The sequence below is a fragment of the Astatotilapia calliptera genome, chromosome 18 (assembly GCF_964374335.1).
Source record: "Astatotilapia calliptera chromosome 18, fAstCal68.1, whole genome shotgun sequence".
Classification (NCBI taxonomy): domain Eukaryota; kingdom Metazoa; phylum Chordata; class Actinopteri; order Cichliformes; family Cichlidae; genus Astatotilapia; species Astatotilapia calliptera.
Window position 1 is genome coordinate 35,301,525 of NC_137439.1, and position 21,672 is coordinate 35,323,196.

Below are 21,672 nucleotides of genomic sequence, written 5' to 3' on the forward strand. Positions count from 1 at the left end.
GATAGGCTCCAGCGCCCCCTGCGACCCTGAAAAGGATAAGCAGAAGCAAATGGATGGATGGATGTTTCAAACAATATCAGATATCATTTGTTTGACAGCATAGCTGGTTACATTGCATCCAGAAAGTATTCACAGTGGTTCACTTGTTGCACATTTTATCATGTTACAGCCTTATTAAAAATGGTTGAATTAAATTCCTCAAAATTCTACACAAACACCCCGTATTGACGAAGTGAACAAAGAATTGTCCCTGTCATGGACTGGGTGAGTGGCTGTGTGTTTTCCCATGTTCCACCTTTGGGCAGACTCATCAACTCACCTGTCGGTGATCTGGATTATCATCCAGTTGTTTTTCAGGCCAGTGTTTTCAGCCATTCTTCGCCAATTCGTCTTCTTCAGATTCGTCATACTCACCATTTGCAGTGCCTTTTGCTTACCTGGACACTGACCTCACTGGAGATTCGGTTCGCTGGCTGTGCTTTTGGCTCACACCACTCACCTGCCTGCCCTCCTGCCGCCACAATCCCAGATTGCTGTACATCTCAGGTTGGACCACCGGCTCACCTGCAGTCATTCAGTACGCTCACCTAGCCTAACACTGCTAACCCCCTAAAACACTCTCCATCTGCCTGCAAAGTAAGCTGCATGACATTTGTTTGCTATATTTTCTCTCTTATTCAGTCCCTGGTAATCGTTCTCTCCCTCTGTTTTGGAGACCAACGCTCGAGTTCCCATGTACATTTTCCCTTGTGAACTATTTTCTCTTGTGCAAATAAAGTCTGGTTAAACATATTCAAGTTTCGGGTTTGACAGTCCCAAAACTACTCATTTGTTGTCTTGGCTGTATGCCTACATGAATTATTGTGTTGGAAGTTAAATTTTTGCCCAAGTCCAAGGTCCTGAGTGTTCTGGAGCAAATCATCATCAAGGATATCTCTGTACATTTGTTTGGTGCATTTGTCTTTCCCTTGACCATGGCTAGTCTCCCAGTTCCTGCTGCTGAAACTCACATCATGATGCTGCCACCACCATGCATCACTGTAAGGATGACATTGGTCAGGTAATGAATAGTGCCTGGTTTTCTTTGGGCATGATGCTTGGCAATAAGGCCAAAGAGTTCAGTCTTGCTTTCTTCATCCCCTTTACCATACAGGCCAGGTTTGTTTAATTTTTAAAAAAAGATGTAAAGTAAACAATAAATATAGAGTTTTGCTAATGAGACCAAGTGGTTGGTGGGATATAAAAAAATTAATAGAAGGACAACACCACCTAGGGGAATTTCACCCCCAGGAAATATAAAATTGTTTGGGAATAAAATGTAATAAAAAAACAACAACGTTTGCACAGGTTCAGGGATGCACACTGAGGCTGCCTCAAATATTAATACAATTGTATTTATTAGTATAAAATAAGATAAAACATCAACAATAACAGAGCACTGAATATAGCGTCATCTAAAACTGTGTCCCAAATTACAATAAGACTGGACCATAGAACTGGGACTTACCAGCAGCGGTGGACCCAAAAAGAAAACCACAAAAAAACAAAACAAAACACTACAGTCTATTCACAAAGGAAATGTGGAAAACGACCCGCCACCAGAGGTCCCACGGCCGCTGGTGGGTCCTCAGTTCACTGAAATAAGAGCACAAGACAGACATTAAAAGAATAAAACATGGGACACCAAATAACAGGCTCTCTCTATAAAATAAAAAGAATAAAAGAAAAACTTAAATCTTTAATAAAACACATGCACCCTTCTGGTCCAGAAGGGGCTCAAAGTAAAACCCAAAGCCTCAACGAGGCGAGGCAAAACAACAGGAGTAAAACAAGACAGCCAACAAAACAGAACACAAGACAAAACAAGACAGCAGCTCCACTGAGGAGGAGTCCTGAAACAGCAACTAGGCAGGTGGTTTTCTTTTTGGGTCCACCGCTGCTGGTAAGTCCCAGTTCTATGGTCCAGTCTTATTGTAGTTTGGGACACAGTTTTAGATGACGCTATATTCAGTGCTCTGTTATTGTTGATGTTTTATCTTATTTTATACTAATAAATACAATTGTATTAATATTTAAGCTGGCCTCAGTGTGCATCCCTGAACCTGTGCAAACGTTGTTGTTTTTTTATTACATTTTATTCCCAAACGATTTTATATTTCCTGGGGGTGAAATTCCCCTAGGTGGCGTTGTCATTCTATTCCTTTTTTATAACCCCGCCGACCACTTGGTCACACTAAACTGAAGTGACTCTGAAAAACTGAAAAAGTACTCATTCCACCTACGTTCTGTCAGCTTATTCCCATTGGAGACATAGATGAACCTTCCCAGACTTCCCGCTTTAACGCCCACTTACATCTTGGGTCATGTCAAATGTAATCAATATATTATAGTTCTTACAAGCTTCAACTTTTAAGTTCAGAAAGTTGGTGCTTGTTGGTGGTTTGATCTCCGCCTGTCCCAAATTGCATGGCAAATATCCTTGGGAAAGATACCAACCCCAAGTTGGTGATAAGGCAGGGAGGAGACAGCAACACAAGACATCTATCCATCCCTCCATCCATCCATCCATCCATCCATCCATCCATCCATCCACCCTTCGGAGGAAACTCATTTCTGCCGCTTGTATCCGCGATCTCGTTCTTTCGGTCACTACCAACAGCTCGTGACCATAGGTGAGGGTAGGGACGTAGATCGACCATTAACTTGAGAGCCTCACTTTTACATTCAGCTCTCTCTCTTCACAACAACAGACCGGTACAGCGTCCGCAGCACCAATCCATCTGTCGATCTCCTTTTTCCCATCACTCATGAACAAGACTCCAAGTTACTTAAAGTCCTCCACTTGCAAGCCGTTCCAGTGCGAGCTGGAGGCCATCACGCAATGAAGCCAACAGGCTTTTAGAGGTGGCAACCCCTAACCCTACTCAAGTACATTCAAATAAATGTAATTAAATGTAAGTGTTTAGAAAAATGTACTTCTGTTGCATCATGTTCATTCACTCATGAGCTGATGTGACATGATTCAAATGGCTGACCTGCCACCTCTGCATACAGTCAAGTTCTATGGAGCCTTGTTAATGATCTACTGATTTTATTCAGGTGTGTTGCAGCAGGGACACATGGAAAAGTTTCAGGACACCGGCCCTTGAGGACTGGAATTTGATACCTGTGCTCTAGGATGAAAGGCTTGAAACAGGGATCAAGGTGGTGATGGTTGGTCTGTAACTTCCTCACATTCTCTACAGCCTTAATCAGTCCCACCACTTTTGGATGCTGTTTATGCTTTCATGCCAGACAATCTGCAATAAGATGACCCTTTTATGGCATAGAAGCATCCACACTCACCATGTGGAGGTGAGGGTAGTCTCACTGGCCTAGCAGAGGGGTGACTAGACTCAAGCAGTACAGGGCACAATGCTGTGGGTTTGTCTGGATGAGAAAGTGGCATCAACCGCATAACCTAGTTGCTCTGTTGCATGTACATGGGGTACTCCAAACTTACCTGTCCAGCCTCCCACCACAATCACTCTGTTCACATATAGAAACTTATAAACCCAAAGGTCAGAGAGATTCAGAAGCAGGCGCAGCTGGCCAGAGAGCTGCCCTTTTGTAACCATCCCTGGCAGGTGATGCCAAATAACTTTGAAAGGTGGAGGCTGCAGGAAGGTGGAGGCTTGGCACCTGAAAGACAAGAGCAACAGAAAAATAACAGTGCCACTTAGCGTGGCATGCAGCAATGACACAAATCAGTTACCAGTATTTGAACACTGGGTGAATCTTGTCCCTCCAAGGCTTATTGTACCTTCTGAACGTCAAGTTACCATCTGACAGTAAAGATTTGTCAAAATGATGTCACGAAAAGCAAATGTCAGAAAAAGTTTCAGCATTTTTCTGAAAGTAGTTTATGAACATGTTGTAAATGATCTGACCTGATTTACGAAAACATTTAAACCTTAAAAGCAACTGCTGCCTTCAGTATTCAGCAAATGTTGGTAGAGAATAGAACACATCCCTGTACTTTATGTATTTAAATTTCCTTTTAAACTCAGCAAGGTGACTTTAGGCCACCAAACATAATTAAATATTTTCTCTCACTCAGATTTGTTTTTACTGAGTTATTCATCTCTAGCTGCCATTTATGAAAAAGAAAACACAATTAGGTAAATAACTGTGGCAAAATGAAATGAGACTATATATGATGAATGGTTAATGTGTTAGATATTTTTGCAAACTTATTATTGTGCTTTCATCTCCTATTAGACTGGCTTCTTCATTGTAGTTTGCATAACTGTTTGCATAATTGCTAACCAGTCATCTCCTTTCTGACATTTTAAGGGGAAGGAGATGAAAAGAGGAACACAGAGAGACCATGAGCAATCAACAGAAAATAACACAAACAGCAGGAGGTCAGAAAATTGCATCTACCTCATATCCTACCCATACCCGGCCTCTTGAGTACCAAGTCCACATAGAGCGCAAAGGCCGGGTCCTCAGGAGGATGCAGCCTATGAATCTGGATACCCCTCCTATGTGGAGATGCCCAGAAGGCTGCAGAACAAGAAGAAGCATGAAGCAAAGTGCTGGATTTCAGCCAAATATGGAGAACCGTGGCTTTCCTCCAACTTTTGATCACCTTAGTATCTTGTTTATGACACATAATAAAAAGCATTACTGTCTGGGTGTGGTACACTTTGTTTGTTTAGATCTCTGAAGTGAAGCAGAAAGACACAGCAGCCTTTAAAAAAAACCAAAACAACTTGAACCTTCAACTGCTTAATAAATTTAAGAAAATGCACTCTGAGCATTTTCGTCTCCTCTTAAGAAAATCAATCCTGATACCCTTTCTTTTGCTTTCTCTAGTAATTTGCATTAATCTCAAGAGGACTTGGTTTCCTATTGAAGGTTATTTTCTGTTTTACTACAAGTGAAGAGCAATTTACTATTTTGGTTTAAGAGTTTGTGACATATGTTTAAGTTGACTCTTTAAAGTAAAGCAATTTAAGGTCCTAGGTGCTTCATAAGGTGACTATTCACGTATTTAAGTTGACCTAGGTGACTTGAGTGTAGTACAATACCTTTGACTGTCTATGACATGGAGCAAGAAGGCTGTGACACTGAAGCTGTGGAGCAGCAAGAAGCTTTTGAAGAGCAAGAAAGTTTGCCAGAACCATGCACAAGTAAAGCTACTAAAGAAGGAAGTTTGAGGAAAAGTCAAAGAGTTAAGAAGTTCACTGAAAGGGGCCAAGCACTACATGATGAAAAGGTGAACAAGCTTCAAGCTCGCTTCAAAGTCAGTTATGAAATGTGGAAAGTTGTTGCAAAACAAGGCAAAAAGGCACTTGAAGAACCTGTTAGTGCAAAACTTAAAGAGCTTATCGGCCGAGTTGAACATACCTCGGCAGAAGTGAAACAAGTTTATGATGAACTGCGCAATCATGAAACACTTGCCGCAGAGTGGACACCTGTGATGCGGTTTCTCAAAAGATGATAAAGCTAGCTCAAGAAAAATTAGCAGCAGAAGAAGACGAAGAACTTTCTGAGAGATTGGTTCACTGGAGTGATATAGGATCAGCATTCAATTCTGCCGCCTCTCAAAGATCCAAAGGTTCGAATAGCAGGCAATCAAGAAGCTCAAGTAAGTTGTCTGTAAAGAGGCAAGAAGCAGCTGCAGAGCTTGCGGCTACTGAAGCAACTCTGAAGATTATGGAGGAATTGGAAAGTGAAAGAAAGGCACTTGAAATCCTTGAAGCAGAGAATGCTGAGAAACAGAAGGCCTTAGAGCAAAAGCGAAGAGAGCTTGAAAGGCTAGAAACAGTAAAGAGAATGAATGCTGCTAAAGCACGTTTGAAAGTGTACAATGACGAAGGAAGCTCAGATGAAGAAATATCAGACCTTCTGCACGAAAGGAGCAAACGGAGAAATGTCACAGCTAAACCGATGAATCAGTTTGCACATTCGCAACTTAATGCAAATGCAGAGCCGTTTGATATGCCACAAGCCAACTTAAGGTCACAACCAAGAGAAAGCAAACAGGAAGATAGTACCACAACATTGGCCCAAGCTCTAGCTGAGTCCATTCACATAAGTCGCCTACCAGTACCAGAACCTACAGTCTTCAACGGAGATCCTCTCAAGTACAAGGATTGGAAAATGTCGTTTCAAATGCTGATAGACAGAAAGAACATCCCAGTGAATGAAAAGATTTACTATCTTCACAAGTATGTTGGAGGACCGGCGAGAAAGGCTGTTGGGAGTTATTTTCTGTTGGGAACAGAGCGTGCTTATTACTCAGCATGGAACATTTTGGAGGAAAGATATGGAAGTTCATTTGTAATCACCAAAGCTTTCAGAGATAAGTTGACATCATGGCCAAGGATTGGGAACAAGGATAGCGTTGAACTTCGAGAATTTTCGGATTTTCTCAGAGGATGTGAAGCGGCCATGCTTCAGGTTAAAGGTCTTGAAGTTTTGAATGACTGCAATGAGAATCAGAGAATGCTAAGCAAGCTACCTGATTGGTTGTCAGCAAGATGGAATCGAAAGGTCATTGAAATTGAAGAACAAGATGGTTCTTTTCCAACATTTAGCCACTTTGTTGACTTCATTGCGAGAGAAGCCAAGATTGCGTGCAATCCAGTAACATCGCTTCATGCACTCAAAGCAGGTGACTCAGAGAAAATGAAATCTTTCAAGACAAGAAGTGTTGGAGCAAAGGTGCTAGTGAGTGCTGCAGAAGAGACGTCCAACACAAAAAAATGTGTGTTTTGTGAAAACTCAAATCATAGCATTCACACATGTAGGAAGTTTATGGACAACGTCTTGAGTGAAAGAGTCAAGTTTGTGCAAACTAAGGGACTGTGCTTTGGATGTCTAGGCTTTGGACACCAATCAAAGAAATGTGAAAAGAGAAAGATGTGTGACACATGTAAAGGGAAACACCCGACATGTTTGCATGAGGAACGAGACAAAACCTCAAAGAAAAGGAAAGAAAAGGAAAGTGACAAGGAACCACAAATGAAAGAGATGGAAGGCAATAAAGAGAGTAGAGAAACCAAACCCAAGGAAGCACCAAGTGAAGCAATATCAAACCGTGTGATTCAAAGTGACAGAAGTAATCTCACATCTACAATCATTCCAGTTTGGTTATCCACAACAAGCAATCCTGAACATGAGATTCTTCTCTATGCTCTTCTTGATAGCCAAAGTGACACGACATTCGTCTTGAAGGAAAAGGCAGATGCTCTGGATGCAGAGAAGGAATGTGTGCAGTTAAAGCTCTCGACAATGTCTTCTAAAGACACTTTAGTACCAAGTCAAAGGCTGTCTGGGTTACAGGTCAGAGGTTTCTCTTCTTCAAGGAGAATTCCTCTTCCTGTGACATACACAAGAGAGTTTATTCCTGCGAATTTGAGTCATATTCCCACACAAAGGACAGCAAGAGCGTGGCCACACTTAGAGCACCTGGCTGAAGAAATCGCTCCACTGATTGAATGTGACGTAGGCCTGCTCATTGGTTACAATTGTTCACAAGTGTTGGTACCCAGAGAAGTTGTGGCGGGAAAAGATAATGAACCTTTTGCCCAAAGAACAGACCTTGGCTGGACAATAGTTGGAGGAGCTAATCCATGTGTTGACTATGGGGATGCCATAGGATGTAGCCACAAGATCATTGTCAAGGAAGTGACACCCAATCAGTCAGCTGAGCAGTTGGTCAAAGAAGTGCAATACGTCTGTCGCACACAAGTCAAAGAGGTGGTCACATCTGCAGATGTAATTAAAGTGCTCGAGTCCGACTTCAATGAAAGAAAGGTGGAAGATTCACACTTCTCACAAGAAGATTTAAGGTTCATCTCCATAATGGAAGAAGGAGTGAAGATGAAAGCAGATGGACACTGTGAGTTACCTTTGCCATTTAAGGAAGACAGACCAAGTCTGGCAAACAACCGGAGCTGTGCAGAACACAGACTCAAAAATTTGAAGAGAAGATTTGAGAAGGACAAGCAATACCACAAAGACTACACAGAGTTCATGAGAGAGACTATAGAGCGTGGTGATGCAGAAAGAGTTCCCTCTGTAGACCTGGACAAAGGCCCTGCCTGGTACATTCCACACCATGGAGTGTATCATCCTCAAAAGCCTGGCAAAATAAGAGTGGTGTTTGATTGTTCAGCAAAGTACGGAGGGGTGTCCTTGAACGACTACCTGCTTACAGGGCCAGAGTTAACCAACTCTCTAGTGGGGGTCCTGTGCCGATTTCGGAAAGGTCCAGTTGCAGTGATGTGCGACATTGAGCGCATGTTTCATCAATTCAGAGTCAGAGAAGAAGATCAAAATTACTTTCGCTTCTTGTGGTGGGACAATGGAGACTTCAACTCTACTCCATCTGTCTATCGCATGCGCGTACACTTGTTTGGAGCTGCTTCTTCCCCTGCCTGTGCGAACTTTGGTCTCAAGTATATTGCTGCACAAGGTCAAGGCAAGTTCAGTGAAGCTACCATAAGATTCATTGAGCGAAATTTTTATGTGGACGATGGTCTTATCAGTTTCCACTCAGAAGAAGAGGCAATTCGTTTGGTGAAGGAAGCAAAGGAACTTTGCAGCACAGGAGGCTTGCGACTTCACAAGTTTGTTTCAAACAGTAAGCAAGTGCTTAATTCGCTACCGGAAGAAGATTGTGCAGAAACAGTAAGAAAGGACTTGTCACTGGGCGAGCAACAAATTGAAAGAGCCCTAGGTGTCAAATGGTGCATCGACTCGGATCATTTCCAGTTTCGAGTAGTTGTGAACGAGCAGCCACTTTCCAGAAGAGGAGTGTTGTCCACAGTAGCCTCTATTTACGATCCACTTGGCTTTGTGGCACCTTTTGTTCTACTTGGGAAGCAGATACTACAGCAAATGTGTCGTGAGAAAGCAGATTGGGACGAACCACTCACAAGCGATCTGAAGTCACGGTGGGAGTCCTGGTTGTTGGATCTAAAAAATCTAGCAGATGTCAAAATTGACAGATGTTACGTGCCAAAAGATTTTCAAACAGTTCAGAAGTACGAGCTTCACCATTTCTCAGACGCAAGTGTTTCAGGGTATGGTGTTTGTACGTACCTGAGAGCTGTCAGTGAAGCAGGACAAGTCCACTGCGCTCTTGTCTTTGCCAAGTCCAGAGTAGCACCCACGAAGGTTACTACGGTGCCACGATTGGAGCTGTCTGCAGCAGTTGTAGCAGTGCGGATTAGTGACATGCTCAAAGCAGAGTTGGAGCTAGAAGATGCTCAAGAATTCTTCTGGACAGATTCTCAAGTTGTCTTGGGATATATCAACAACGATGCGAGACGTTTCCATGTTTTCGTTGCAAATCGCATTCAGCGTATTAAGGAAAGCACTCAACCGATGCAATGGAAGTTTGTGGTATCAGATCTCAATCCAGCAGACCATGCCTCGCGCGGACTGAAGGCCAAAGACCTCATTACCTCCAACTGGTTTAGTGGTCCAAGTTTTCTTTGGCAAGAGAAACTTCCCCACGAAGAAGTCACGGTGGGGAAACTTGATGCAGAGGATCCAGAAGTACTCAAAGTTGTTGTACTCCATACAACTACAGAAACAAATTCTTTGGCAGAACGTTTTCTGAAATTCTCCAGTTGGTCAAGGTTGGTCAAAGCTATGGCAAGACTTCTCAGATTTGTGAAAGAGTTTAAGGGCTTGGAAAGGAGAAGCAATAAAGCCACTAACCTTGAAGAAAGGAAAGAAGCCGAGCTTAAAGTCATATCCATTGTACAAAGATCAATCTTCTGCAAGGAAATCAAGGCACTTCAAACGCGAAAGGATCTACCCAAGGACAGAACAAATAGACTCTATCGACTCGATCCCTTCCTGGATGAGAAGGGTGTTCTTAGAGTGGGAGGTAGATTAGAGCGTTCTACATTGCAGCCACACGTCAAGCACCCGGTCATCTTACCAAAGACTTGCCATATCGCAAAGTTACTGATTGATCACTATCATCAGCGGGTGAAACATCAAGGACGGGGCATGACGATAAATGAACTGAGATCGAACGGAATATGGATACTAGGATGCAGTCAAGCAGTATCATCCTTTATCTACAACTGTATTAAGTGCAGGAAATTCAGACGTCGAGGAGAAGAGCAAAAGATGGCAAACCTACCAAGTGAGAGAATGGAGACCACCCCTCCCTTCACGTATTGTGGGATGGATTGTTTCGGCCCATTCTACATTAAAGAAGGAAGAAAAGAACTGAAGCGTTACGGGCTTCTGTTTACCTGTCTATGCTCTCGTGCGGTGCACATAGAGCTACTTGATGATATGTCAACCGACGCTTTTCTAAACTCACTGCGTTCTTTCATCGCTTTGCGTGGGAATGTACGTCAGTTGCAATCAGATCAAGGCACCAATTTTGTTGGAGCCAGACGTGAGTTTCTGGAAGCAGTAAAGGAAATGGATCAGGAAAGTTTGAAACAGCTAGGCTGTGAGTTTGTGATGAATCCTCCCTCTGCCAGTCATATGGGTGGAGCCTGGGAAAGGCAATATTCGTACGATCCGAAGTGTATTGACAACCATTCTGGATCAGTCATCCAGATCATTGGACAGTTCATCTCTAAGAACCTATCTTTATGAAGTGATGGCGATAGTTAACAGCAGACCTATCACCCCACATTTACTCAACGATCCTACTGGACCTCAGCCACTTACACCTAATCTTCTGTTGACCATGAAGTCATCAGTAATACTGCCACCACCAGGAGACTTTGTAAAGGAGGATTTGTATCTTCGCAAAAGATGGCGTAGAGTCCAGTACTTGGCCAATGAATTTTGGCACAGATGGAAGAAAGAGTACTTATTGAGCCTACAACAAAGACAAAAGTGGCACAAAACAAACAGAAATGCAAAGATCAATGACATAGTGATCGTACAAGATGACCAAGCATCAAGAAACGACTGGAAGTTGGCCAAAGTTGTTGCCATACACCCGAGTGAAGATGGATGTATACGCAAAGTACAACTGTTAATGAGTGACTCATTGTTAGATGACCATGGAAAGAGACTGAGTAAACCAGTTCTACTTGACAGACCTATACACAAGACTGTGACACTATTAGAAGCAGATTAGTTTACATTTCATAAGTTCATAGGTGGAAATCACAAGTGATTTGGTGGGAGTGTAGCTGCCGTCATAGGCAACTCTCGCATTTAAGTTCATTTTATTAGATATGTAAGGTTGAAACAATTAGTAGTTGAAATATTAAGAAATAAATCAATAGTAATTCATGTTTTGTTCATTGGATTTATATGTTTAAATGTGTTATTTTTACTAATTGTGCAATTAGATAGGAACCTTTTCTATAGTTCCGTCTGTTGTTGCTAAGAGGGTATTTTTGGCTGGCACACTCAGCAAGCTAATTGAGACGAGCCACGAGGTTTGCACGTCCACAGTAAGATAGTAAATAGTAAGATAAATAAAAGAGTGCCTTTTTTGGACCTCCCCACGATGTAAGGATTAAAGTTTTATTCCCTTTGAGTGAGGCCAATGAGGTAAATGTTTTCTTTTGTTTATTTTCGTTGTATGTAAATATGCTAGTGTTGCGTGATATTCTAGTGCAATTACCGCAGTGCGAGGTGTAATGTGTATTTTATTGATTGTTTTGTTGGAATGTTTCGCCATATATAATGCTTAGGGGCTTTATTAAGAATATTCATTTAAGTTTGTATTTCTTTTTAGTTCTGACGGCATTGTATCGGCTGTGGTTGGACATCATTACAAGTTAAGGCATGTCGAAGAATCCTCCTGTCCGAAATAAATGTCAGTTAAAACACAAGGAACAAGTTGAGCTTTATTACGACTCGAGGGGAGTAACAGTCTGGTTACCTCCATCCATCTTATCACTTAATCAACAATCTAAATCAACTAATTATTTAGCCATGATGACTTTGGCCGTTTCTAGTATCCCCTTTAATTTAATCTGTACTTTACAGTTTCTCATTGAACTTCCTTGTATTTGTTTCTTGAAATTTGAATTCCTCTTGAAGTATTTGTTGACAAATATTCAGTTGCTTGGTTTGCCTGAGCAAGTCAGTCGTGGCTTTTCTGTTCACAAAATGAATGATAAAAACTGGTGTTGCTTTGGTGTCTTTCCTCAAATGTGCATGGCAGTCTGAAATGACATTGCTGTCAATGGCAATATCTCTAGACTCAAAGAAGTAGAGTAGCTGTTGCTCCAGGGAGAGCATTTCACTCGGTGTGTCATCTTCAGCACGTCAGCTACCTGCTCCAGCTGTAGCCCTTCACACAGCTGTAGCTCATCTATTTTTGTATACTGTTCAAGTTTATTAACATGGCTTTCAAAGAAACTGATTTTCTTTTTCCAAGATTTTTTTGATTCGCACACTTCCCCCATTATTAATTCAGGCAGTTTAGTTTGATGTTTTGACACTTTCTTGATTTTTTCTGACATGAAGTTGAATGAACACTTATTCTCTTTTATTTCCTTGTATTTGTTGGCTTCTGTTTGTTTTCTCTGGTGGAATTTTAGACGAGAGTAGAACAGATTTACGTGGTAGGAAGTCTCCCTACATTGCCTTATTTTCAATCTGCCAGTCTAGTACACAGCCAGGTTCAGCTGGACAAACCCGATTACCTTACCTAAAAGAGTGGCTTGGTTGACTTCAGTCTTCAGTATATTGATAACATTTTTAGAATTATCTTGACACACCTGCAGACACAAACAGGATGTTTGGAAGATATTCTAGCAAATATTTTCTCATAAGGCTGTTTTACTAATATGACTGTCTTGAGACGGAAAAGATATCAGAGCAGTAAAGAGGCTGATTTGTTTGAAACATTCGTTTACCAGGACATAGATGTTAATAACACATGACATCCTTATTGAACATAATGTGGATTAACTTACCTTAAAATAGATAAAGGATACACAGCAGGGTGTCAAATATCCAAGTTGGGCCAGAATTGGCCACAATCCTGCACACAAGGCTGCAGTCCCAGCAGCAAGAGCTTCAAGAGGAGAAGGTATCGGCTAGAGAAGATCCTGCATGGGAGACCGTCCCTATGTCATTTTCATCAGCAGAGCGGGAGGACAGGACTTTCCTAGCAGCACCTTGGAACCCACAACACATGGCACAGATGCTGACCTGCTTGCAATAAAGAGGGACTTCCAGGTAGGACAGCAAAAGAGGGAGAAGGTTCTTTTGGCAGAACTCAGAGGACTGAGGAACTGCTCAGCTGCACTCAAGGTCCCAGGTTAATGGAAGCCCTGCCCAAATACCACCTGAGGGGAACATGGCAGGTAAAACAGCAGGCCAAAGGAAAGCAACAGCTAGCAGCCCCGAACTTATACTGCCAACACCAGCATGCCAGTGAGTATACCAGGATCACTCAGTGGATATCCCCTCTTATTAGTCTCAAGAGGTGAGCAAGTGGCCCGATCAGCTGGTGTTAAAGTGGAGGCCAAAAGTGGGCCAAAAACACCACCCTACCAGATGGGGGAAGTTGCATTGTGAATACGTTACCAAAGCCTGGAGATGACTGGGATGGATGGGGAAAGAGCCCATTGCTATGAAACTCTAAAAGTTGCACTGCAAACAAAATTTGACATTTTGCCTGATATGAAGTTTCAGTCCAGTACCTGGTGGTGACCCAACTGAGACTTACTTTCATCTCAAGAGCCTTTACAAGTGCTAGATGCAGCCAAAGCAGCACACCAAGGAAGAGATTGGAGAGGCTATCATCTTGCAGGTGACCATTGTTGTGATCTGGCATTATATAAAAAAATTCAACTGAATTGATTTGAATTTGGCTACAGATAAGTTCCCAAGGTTTCAACTGGGTTCTTGCCTTTCTTTTCTTTTCTTTTTTCTTTTTCTTTTTTTTTAAGAATAGTTTATTTCAAACAAGAGAAAAAAAAGGTTCGTTTCTCCTTAGTTAAGCTACTTCATACAGCTTTACTCTAAGGTACACCATAATCCAATGGAGGCCAGAAGATTGGAAGCCATTATTTATTAGTTTTCCCTGAGCCACAGTGATTTTGCAAAGACTGCAACTGGTCATTATTAATAACATGTTTGTTTCTATGTCACCCATGCACCATGCCTCGCTAATTTATTTACATGGTTTTTTATTTCACTCCCAGCACAGTATAACATACTCATGTTTACTTGGAGTGTTTACATAATTGCATTAAGCCTTAAAAACAAAAAGATAAAGCACTAAATATAACGTAATATTAGAATAAATGCATGTTTTCTTTATTGTTTGAAACACTGTCTGATCAATTCTTTCTTTTGCAAATGACATTATCATTTGTATTGGCTATAATGTAAAGGACATGAAAAATAAAATGCTCATTAAAATTTCGATTCTGAAGTTTTGATGTTCTGTCATTTCCTGTTTAATCTGGGAACTACTTACCTTATTTTATTCCTGTCAGCTTTACTTTCACACTTTGTTCTATTTCCGAAGGTTTTCTGCCACAAGTCTAATCAGACAATCCTCGCTTCAGTATATATTCAACCCTTTGACCTTCTTCCAGCTGCCAATACTTATTTTCCACCCTGATTTACGAATAAATTCTTTATAAATCCTACCATGTGGATTCATGGATTTTTTTTTCACATTCTGTCTCTCACAGTTGAAGTGTACCTCTGGTGCAAATTACTGACCTCTGTCATCATTTTAAGTGGGGGAACTTGCACAATCGATGGCTGACTAAATACTTTTTTGCCCCACTGTATACAGTGTGAGGCAGAGAGTGTCACAGGTAGATAGGGTGGAAGCCATCAAGAAATGCCTTCAGCCTCCCTCCAAAAAGAAGGTACGGTCCTTTCTAGAACTGGTCAGCTGGTACAGAACATTTGTGCCCTATGATTGCAGCCCTTCTAAGATGGACAAGGGAATATCAAACCCTTCAAAACCCTGAAAGCCTAACTGTACCTCTCTAGTCCTTAGGAGTCCTGACTTCAGCAGATGATTTCTGGTGCAAGTATATGCCTCTGCAGTCAACCACGGCCCAAGGAGACCCTGGAAAAGCACATCCAGTCCTATATCTGAGCTGGAATCTACTGCCATGTGAAACAAGGTATTCCATTGTGGAGATGGAAGCCTTTGCCATTAAATGAGAACTGGAGAAATGTCAGTATTATTTGCTTAGATGGGAGTTTGATCTGGAAACTGACCACGGAGCGCTCACTTGAATCTCTTCCATGAAGGATCACAGCAGCTGCTCACTGCAGCATTTTAGGTTCGACATCCTTGTAACCAGCTGGTTCAGTTATATGTAAATGGTTATACAAACATGTTTCTGCTGCCTGAGGTATTCACTTAGCACATTGTCCTGATGTACTCAGGGATCCTGGGTAGTCGTTCTGACCCTCACCACTCCTCGGCCTCCTTCCTTTCACTTAGTGTAGAGTCTCAGGGTGCTGGACCTGGGGTAATGCCCTTCATGCATGGTAATGAGCTTTCTTGTTTTTGGTGTATCTCCTCTCTGTCTCCTCCTTCGGCCAGCTTATTATCCCAGTAGGGTAAGCCCACCTGTCCCTGCCATTTCTCTGTTTCTCGCTTTGCTTTTGTTTTCTCTCTCTCTCTGTGAGTTTGTGGTTTTGTGTCTGCTGCCAAGGACACCTTACCTTGCAGGGACAAGATCCTTACTGGATCTCAGCCCTCTTCTCCTGCAGACCTGAAGCAATCAGGCTCACCTGTTTGCCATCTGCTGATGTGCTGGCCAGTACTGCAAGCAAACCTTCAGTCTGGGCATTGAATTAATTGTGGTAGTGAAACCATCTCTGATCAGTGAGTCTGTTTGCCTGTTTTTGCTTCAACGATTAGTTACCTGTCCTCTCTTCTGTGCAGATGTCCTGGCGTTCATCTCTGTGTGAGTTTTTAAGACAGGGATGAGGCTTGATTTCCTTGTATGTGATGAGAAGTGGTCTATTATGGTGATAGCGTCATGGTCTGCTTGTACCGAGAGCAAACCTTCAGACTTTGCCTGAGCGTTGGACGAATTGCTGTAGGAAAACCTCTTCTCATCTGTAAGTCTGCTTCCCTATTGTTTCTCTGAGGATTGCTCACCTGTCTTCTCTATTGCACAGAAGCCCTGGTGTGTATCTCTGGGACAGAGAAATTGTGTGTGAGAGATCTATGGAGAAGAGTTTGCTCCAGTGTGTGATCAGAGGCATTGGATTTTCACTATCAGACAGCTCGAACACTTCGTAAATACTTACCGTATTTTCACGACCATAAGGCGCACTTAAAAGTCTTAGATTTTCTTCAAAAAGTACGGTGCGCCCTAAAGCGCAGTGCGCCCTGTGTGTTGTAAGGAGGACGTAGTAGAGAACACCATGAGAACGCTAAAGGGTGAAGTGTGGGCGTTGATCGTATATACCGGACAATCGCACATACCTGTCTTTTTTTTTTTTTTTGCCCTTCCCGTTTGGCTCTTATGCCATCAGAATTGTTGTCTAAAGGCAAAGAAAGATGCCCAATGGATTTACTTTACCAAATTGACCATCCCAGCCTTGCCGTAATGGTCCATTTGATTCACCTTTTATTGTTTATTTTATTTTCACTTACTGAATACGGGACAGACTTGACTGGGGGAAAGAAGGGGAGAAAGAAAGAGGGAAAGAGAAACAGCTGAGAAGAGGGACGGGGGAGAAGGGCAAAAGACAAAAACCAACAGAACGGGCAGAGAAAAGAAAATGCATATATCAATCACTTGGATCACCTGCTGAGAAAGAAAAAAGAAAACAAGCAGAAGAGAACAAGAGTAATAGAATAAACAACATCACAATGATATATGGGAATATGACAGTAAATACTAAACATTAAACATTATTGTGCAGCACATAAGATCAACAGAACACAGTGTGCTTTGAGGTAGGAGCCAAAAAGGGTGTAGTTTGTGGGTGTGATCACCCGTGTGTACACCTGTGAGCATGGACGCGCTTGTTTTTTGTTTTTTAAAAGGTTCCTTCATGTAATGATCTGCTAGAGGGTGTGGGGGGGCCACAGCCCCGTCCTCCAGGGCATGAAGCAGGTATGGAGGAGATCAAAACTCCAGACATCCAGAGGCCCCCAGAACACAAGAGACCAAGGAAGACCAACAGAGGGGCAGCCGCACCACTGTCCCAGAAAGAGCTGAGGAGAGTCCCAGATGAGGGCTCACTCAGCAGCCGCGGAGCAGAAGCCAGGGGGAGTTGCAATGACGCGCCCGTGAGCTCCGCCGGCAGCCAGCCGTGCCTGAGTGACCGAGCCCCAGGCCGAGAGGCCGGGGGCACCCCACCTCCGAAGTGGCCCGAGCGAGCCCCAGGCTCCAGGCCCCGATAAGCGGCCGCCAAGGAGTGAGCCGGTGTGTACCTGGACGCCCACCCCCAGACACAAAGAACCACCAACGCACCGATGTCTGAGGGGGTCCGCCACTGGCAGGGGAAGTGGTGGTAGGGGGAGATAGGCCTCCAAACCTTGGAGGGCCTGAGATGTCCCCAGAGAGGTGGCGTCTGACACCCAACCTGACATATAGACACAGACATACAGGCACACACAGATACAAACATCCATTCCCACCCTCATGCTCTCATATGCACTCACTCCACACTCAACCAACGTGGAGACAGACATAAAGAGACGCTGTACACACGATCACACTCCCCAAGCGTACTCTACAAACCGGGTCTAGGTACCCTTGCCCCTGGAGGGGGGAACTGCACCCAGACCCAGGTGGTGTTATCCTTTTCCCTGCGGTGGGGGGAGGCAGACCGCCCCGACTCCGTAGCAGCAGGGAGGCCCCACACTCCAGACCGCAGTCGGACGGGGCAACTCCTCCTCCTAGCCCCCCCGCTCCAGCAGGCCGCAGAGAACGGGGGTGAGAGAAGACTCCAAACCTCCCTCCACCCACTCATTGTAGTGTTGATGCATGTGTGTTCTAAGGTGCATTTAAAACCCAGGAGGGCATGGAGCTACCTGCCAGAGAGCAGCAGGTAAGCGCATGGTCCCTCCTGCTAGCCCTCAATGTCTATGTGTATTTAAAATTGAGAGGTGGGCAACGATGCCAGGGGTGGGGTGTACACCGTGATGGTACTTTGGATTCTGTGTATCGTGCCCACCCCCAAGATCCTATATGTATGTGTAATGAGAGTGTGAGTAATGTGAATGTCAAAGTTGTGGGATAAAATTGAGGCAGAGGCAGCCAGAAGGGGACGGGGGGGGGGGTAGCCTCCTCTGCACCCTGGTGACATACCCCTACTCCAAGGTCCTGCATGTGTGGGTGGTTGTGGTGGAGCGGGAAGAGGGAGGCAGCTGGAGATGGGGAGGGAAGGAAGGGAGGGGCAAGTGACCCCTCCCTGGAGCCAGCTCCCCCGCTGACCCCAGTAGGCACCCCCATACTCCGCGACCCGCCAGGGAAAGGGGGCCCAGGCCCATCCAGACCGGGGCCCAGTGCAGCAGCGCCTCCCGGCCCCACAGAGCCCGGGACAGTCCACCCAACCCCACCACAGAGAAAACTGCACCCACCCCACCATCCACTCATCTTCCAGACTACATAAGACAATAAACACCCAGGCTGAGATCTTCCTCCACCTATCCTGTATCTCCCCCTCCTGCAGAGGGAGCTCCTGAGGAGAGGAAAGCTCCTGCAAGATGTGACAATCTCCCCCACCAGTTGAAGAGCCCTCCAGGTGGCTCGATGCACCGGCGGCACCCTGCTCCAGGGCTGGGCCCCCATGCACCCACCCGCCCACAACCCCGGCAACACACCAACCAGGACCCAAGCCCCCGAGGCCCGGTCCGGGTCCCAGGCCAGAGACGGAGCGCCCCCACAACCTCACGCCCATCCCGGACCCACCCAGGGGCAGCCAGGCTACCAGGTCAGTAACCCACGTCCGTCAGCACAGACCCTCCCCTAGTCCCGCTGCGCGCAGCCGCGAGGAAACAGTCACCTGAGAGCCAACAGAGCCCCTAACCGGACATGACCGCTACCCCGGGTTGAGCCCCCCAAGGAAGATGCCTCCGGGAAACCCCCCGACGCCCTAAGCCTGTCCCTACCCCCACACCAATCACAACAGTGAAGGCGGGACCAAACTATGACTCCCCACCCCCACTAGGTGATGGAGCTGATCAAAGGAGCCCAGAGCAATTGATCTGATGTGGTGGCAGAGGCTGTATCAAGACTAATGTAATCTAATAGATAATTTCTATATTGGTTAGAATTAAGATTATTTTTATTTTTCCAGTTCATGAGGACAGTTTTCTTGGCTATGCATAGGGCAGTGAAAACCATATGGGCGATATTCTTTTCTGTAGTGACATTATCTAAGCTGCCCAACAAACACACTAAGGGGGAAGTTGGAATGTTACATTTCAGACACTTCGATAAGTCTTCACATATCTCGCGCCAAAACTTCTGAACTGGTGGACAGAACCAAAGAGCGTGGATATAATTGTCCGGTGAATTGGTTTGGCAGTGTGAACAGTTGTTGGTAGACGTAAAGCCCATCTTGAACATCCGATGACCTGTATAGTGCACTCTATGTAGTATTTTGTATTGAATTAATTGAAGACTGGGATTTCTAATTAGATGAAAGGTTTTTAAGCAAATCTGAGACCAGAAGTTTAGGTCTAAGTTAACTGATAAATCCGCTTCCCATTTTGCAATAGGAAGTGATATTGATTCGTCTGTTTTAGAAAGCATTCTGTATATTTTGGATAGTAATTTGGGGGTTTTAAGAGTAAGAAATTGAACCACACTTGGTGGTGTTTGTAGTTCAACTTGACCCGGTTTAAATTTCTTTCTTACTATGGATTTAATTTGTTGATATTCTAAAAATCTTTTCTTGTTGATCCCATATTGTGTAACTAGTCCGTCAAATGAAATAAATTCTGTTCCTTCTAGTATATGTTCTAAATATTTGATTCCTTTACCACTCCAATCTGAAAAGTTTATCATATTATTGTTTTGTAATATGTCAGGGTTGTTCCAGATAGGTGTACGTTTGCATGGGATTAATGAAGACGCCGTCAATTTTAGAAACTCCCACCATGCTGTCAGAGAAGAGCTGATGTTGATGCTTTTGAAGCATTCATGTCGTTGGATGTTTGAGCTGATAAATGGTAGGTCTGAGATCTCTAGATTATTGCAAAGTGCTTGTTCTACATCTAGCCAAGGTTCATCTAAGAGGGTATGTTTTAGCCATCCTGAGATAAACTGAAGCCTGTTGGCTAAGAAGTAGTGCTGAAAGTTAGGCAGTTCTAGTCCTCCTTTATCCTTGGTCTTTTGTAGTGTTTTTAAGCTTATACGTGGGGCTTTATTTTTCCAAAGGAATTTGGACATACATGAATCTAGAGATCTGAACCAATCTTGTGGCGGTTTAGTTGGGATCATTGAGAATAAATAATTTATTTTTGGTAAGACCATCATTTTTATAGCGGCAACCCTTCCCATGAGTGATATGGGTAGACATTTCCATCTAGCCAGATCATCTTCTACCTTCTTTAAAAGTGGGATATGGTTTAATTTAGTTAGATCTGCAAGCTTGGGAGAAACATTAATACCTAAATATTTTATATTTCCCGATTGCAGTGGTGTAGAAGAGGAATTATGGAGGGAGCAATTAATCGGTAGAACTGTAGATTTTGACCAGTTAATTGAGTAATCTGATATTCTTGCAAAAGAGTTTATCAATTCAATCATCCCAGAGATATTGGTTTGTGAATTTTGGAGAAAGAGTAACACATCATCCGCATAAAGACTGATTTTATGTTCCACGTTCTTGCATTTTATGCCCTTAATTACTGAATTCTGTCTAATTGCTGCTGCTAGTGGTTCAATAAAAATTGCAAACAGTGAAGGGGAGAGTGGGCATCCTTGCCTGGTGCCCCTCAGCAGACAGAAGCTGGAGGATGTCTGGTCATTTGTTCTGACACAAGCTGTTGGGGAATTATATAATATTTTTAACCAGTTTATGAAAGAGGATCCAAAACCAAATTTGTGTAAAGTTGCAAATAGAAATTTCCAGTTAACTCTGTCAAATGCTTTTTCTGCGTCTAAAGAGAATATTGTAGTTTCTAGGTTTTTACTGTATGAGTAGTCTATCAAATTAAGTAATCTACGTGTATTTGTTGATGAGTGCCTACCTTTTATGAAACCAGTTTGGTCAGGATGAATTAAGAGGGGGGTTATTTTCTCCAGTCTCTTTGAGAGAGCTTTGGAGATTATTTTAAGGTCTACGTTTATAAGGGATATTGGACGATAGCTTGAGGGATATATAGGGTCTTTGCCTGGTTTTAGCAGGAGATTAATGTTTGCAGAATTCATATTTGATGGAAGTCTGCCCTTTTCTTTAATTTCCAACAACGTTCTGTAGAAAACTGGTGCTAGAATCGACCAGAATTCTTTGTAGAATTCTGCAGGAAAGCCATCTGGACCTGGAGCCTTATTATTGGGCATACTTATCAGGGCTTCCTGGAGTTCACCTGGTGTCAGTGGTGAATCCAGTGCCATTGCTTGAGTGTCCAATAATTTTGGAAGAGTTATGTTGTCCAAAAACTGATCAATTTCTTTTTTAGATGGGTTTATTTGTGGTGAATACAACGTTTTATAGAAATCCCTGAAAATGTTGTTTATTTGTATCGGTTCATATAATGTGTTCCCAGATGAA

General features: G+C 43.4%; 1 long non-coding RNA gene across 1 annotated transcript; it reads left to right on the forward strand.

Moving 5' to 3' along the window:
* The first annotated feature begins 10,548 nt into the window (after window positions 1–10,548).
* On the forward strand, window positions 10,549–11,825 carry LOC145421916 (uncharacterized). The gene is made up of 2 exons (XR_013903291.1): window positions 10,549–11,541; window positions 11,729–11,825. It is a non-coding gene; the product is annotated as an uncharacterized LOC145421916 (long non-coding RNA).
* The last annotated feature ends 9,847 nt before the right edge of the window (window positions 11,826–21,672 follow it).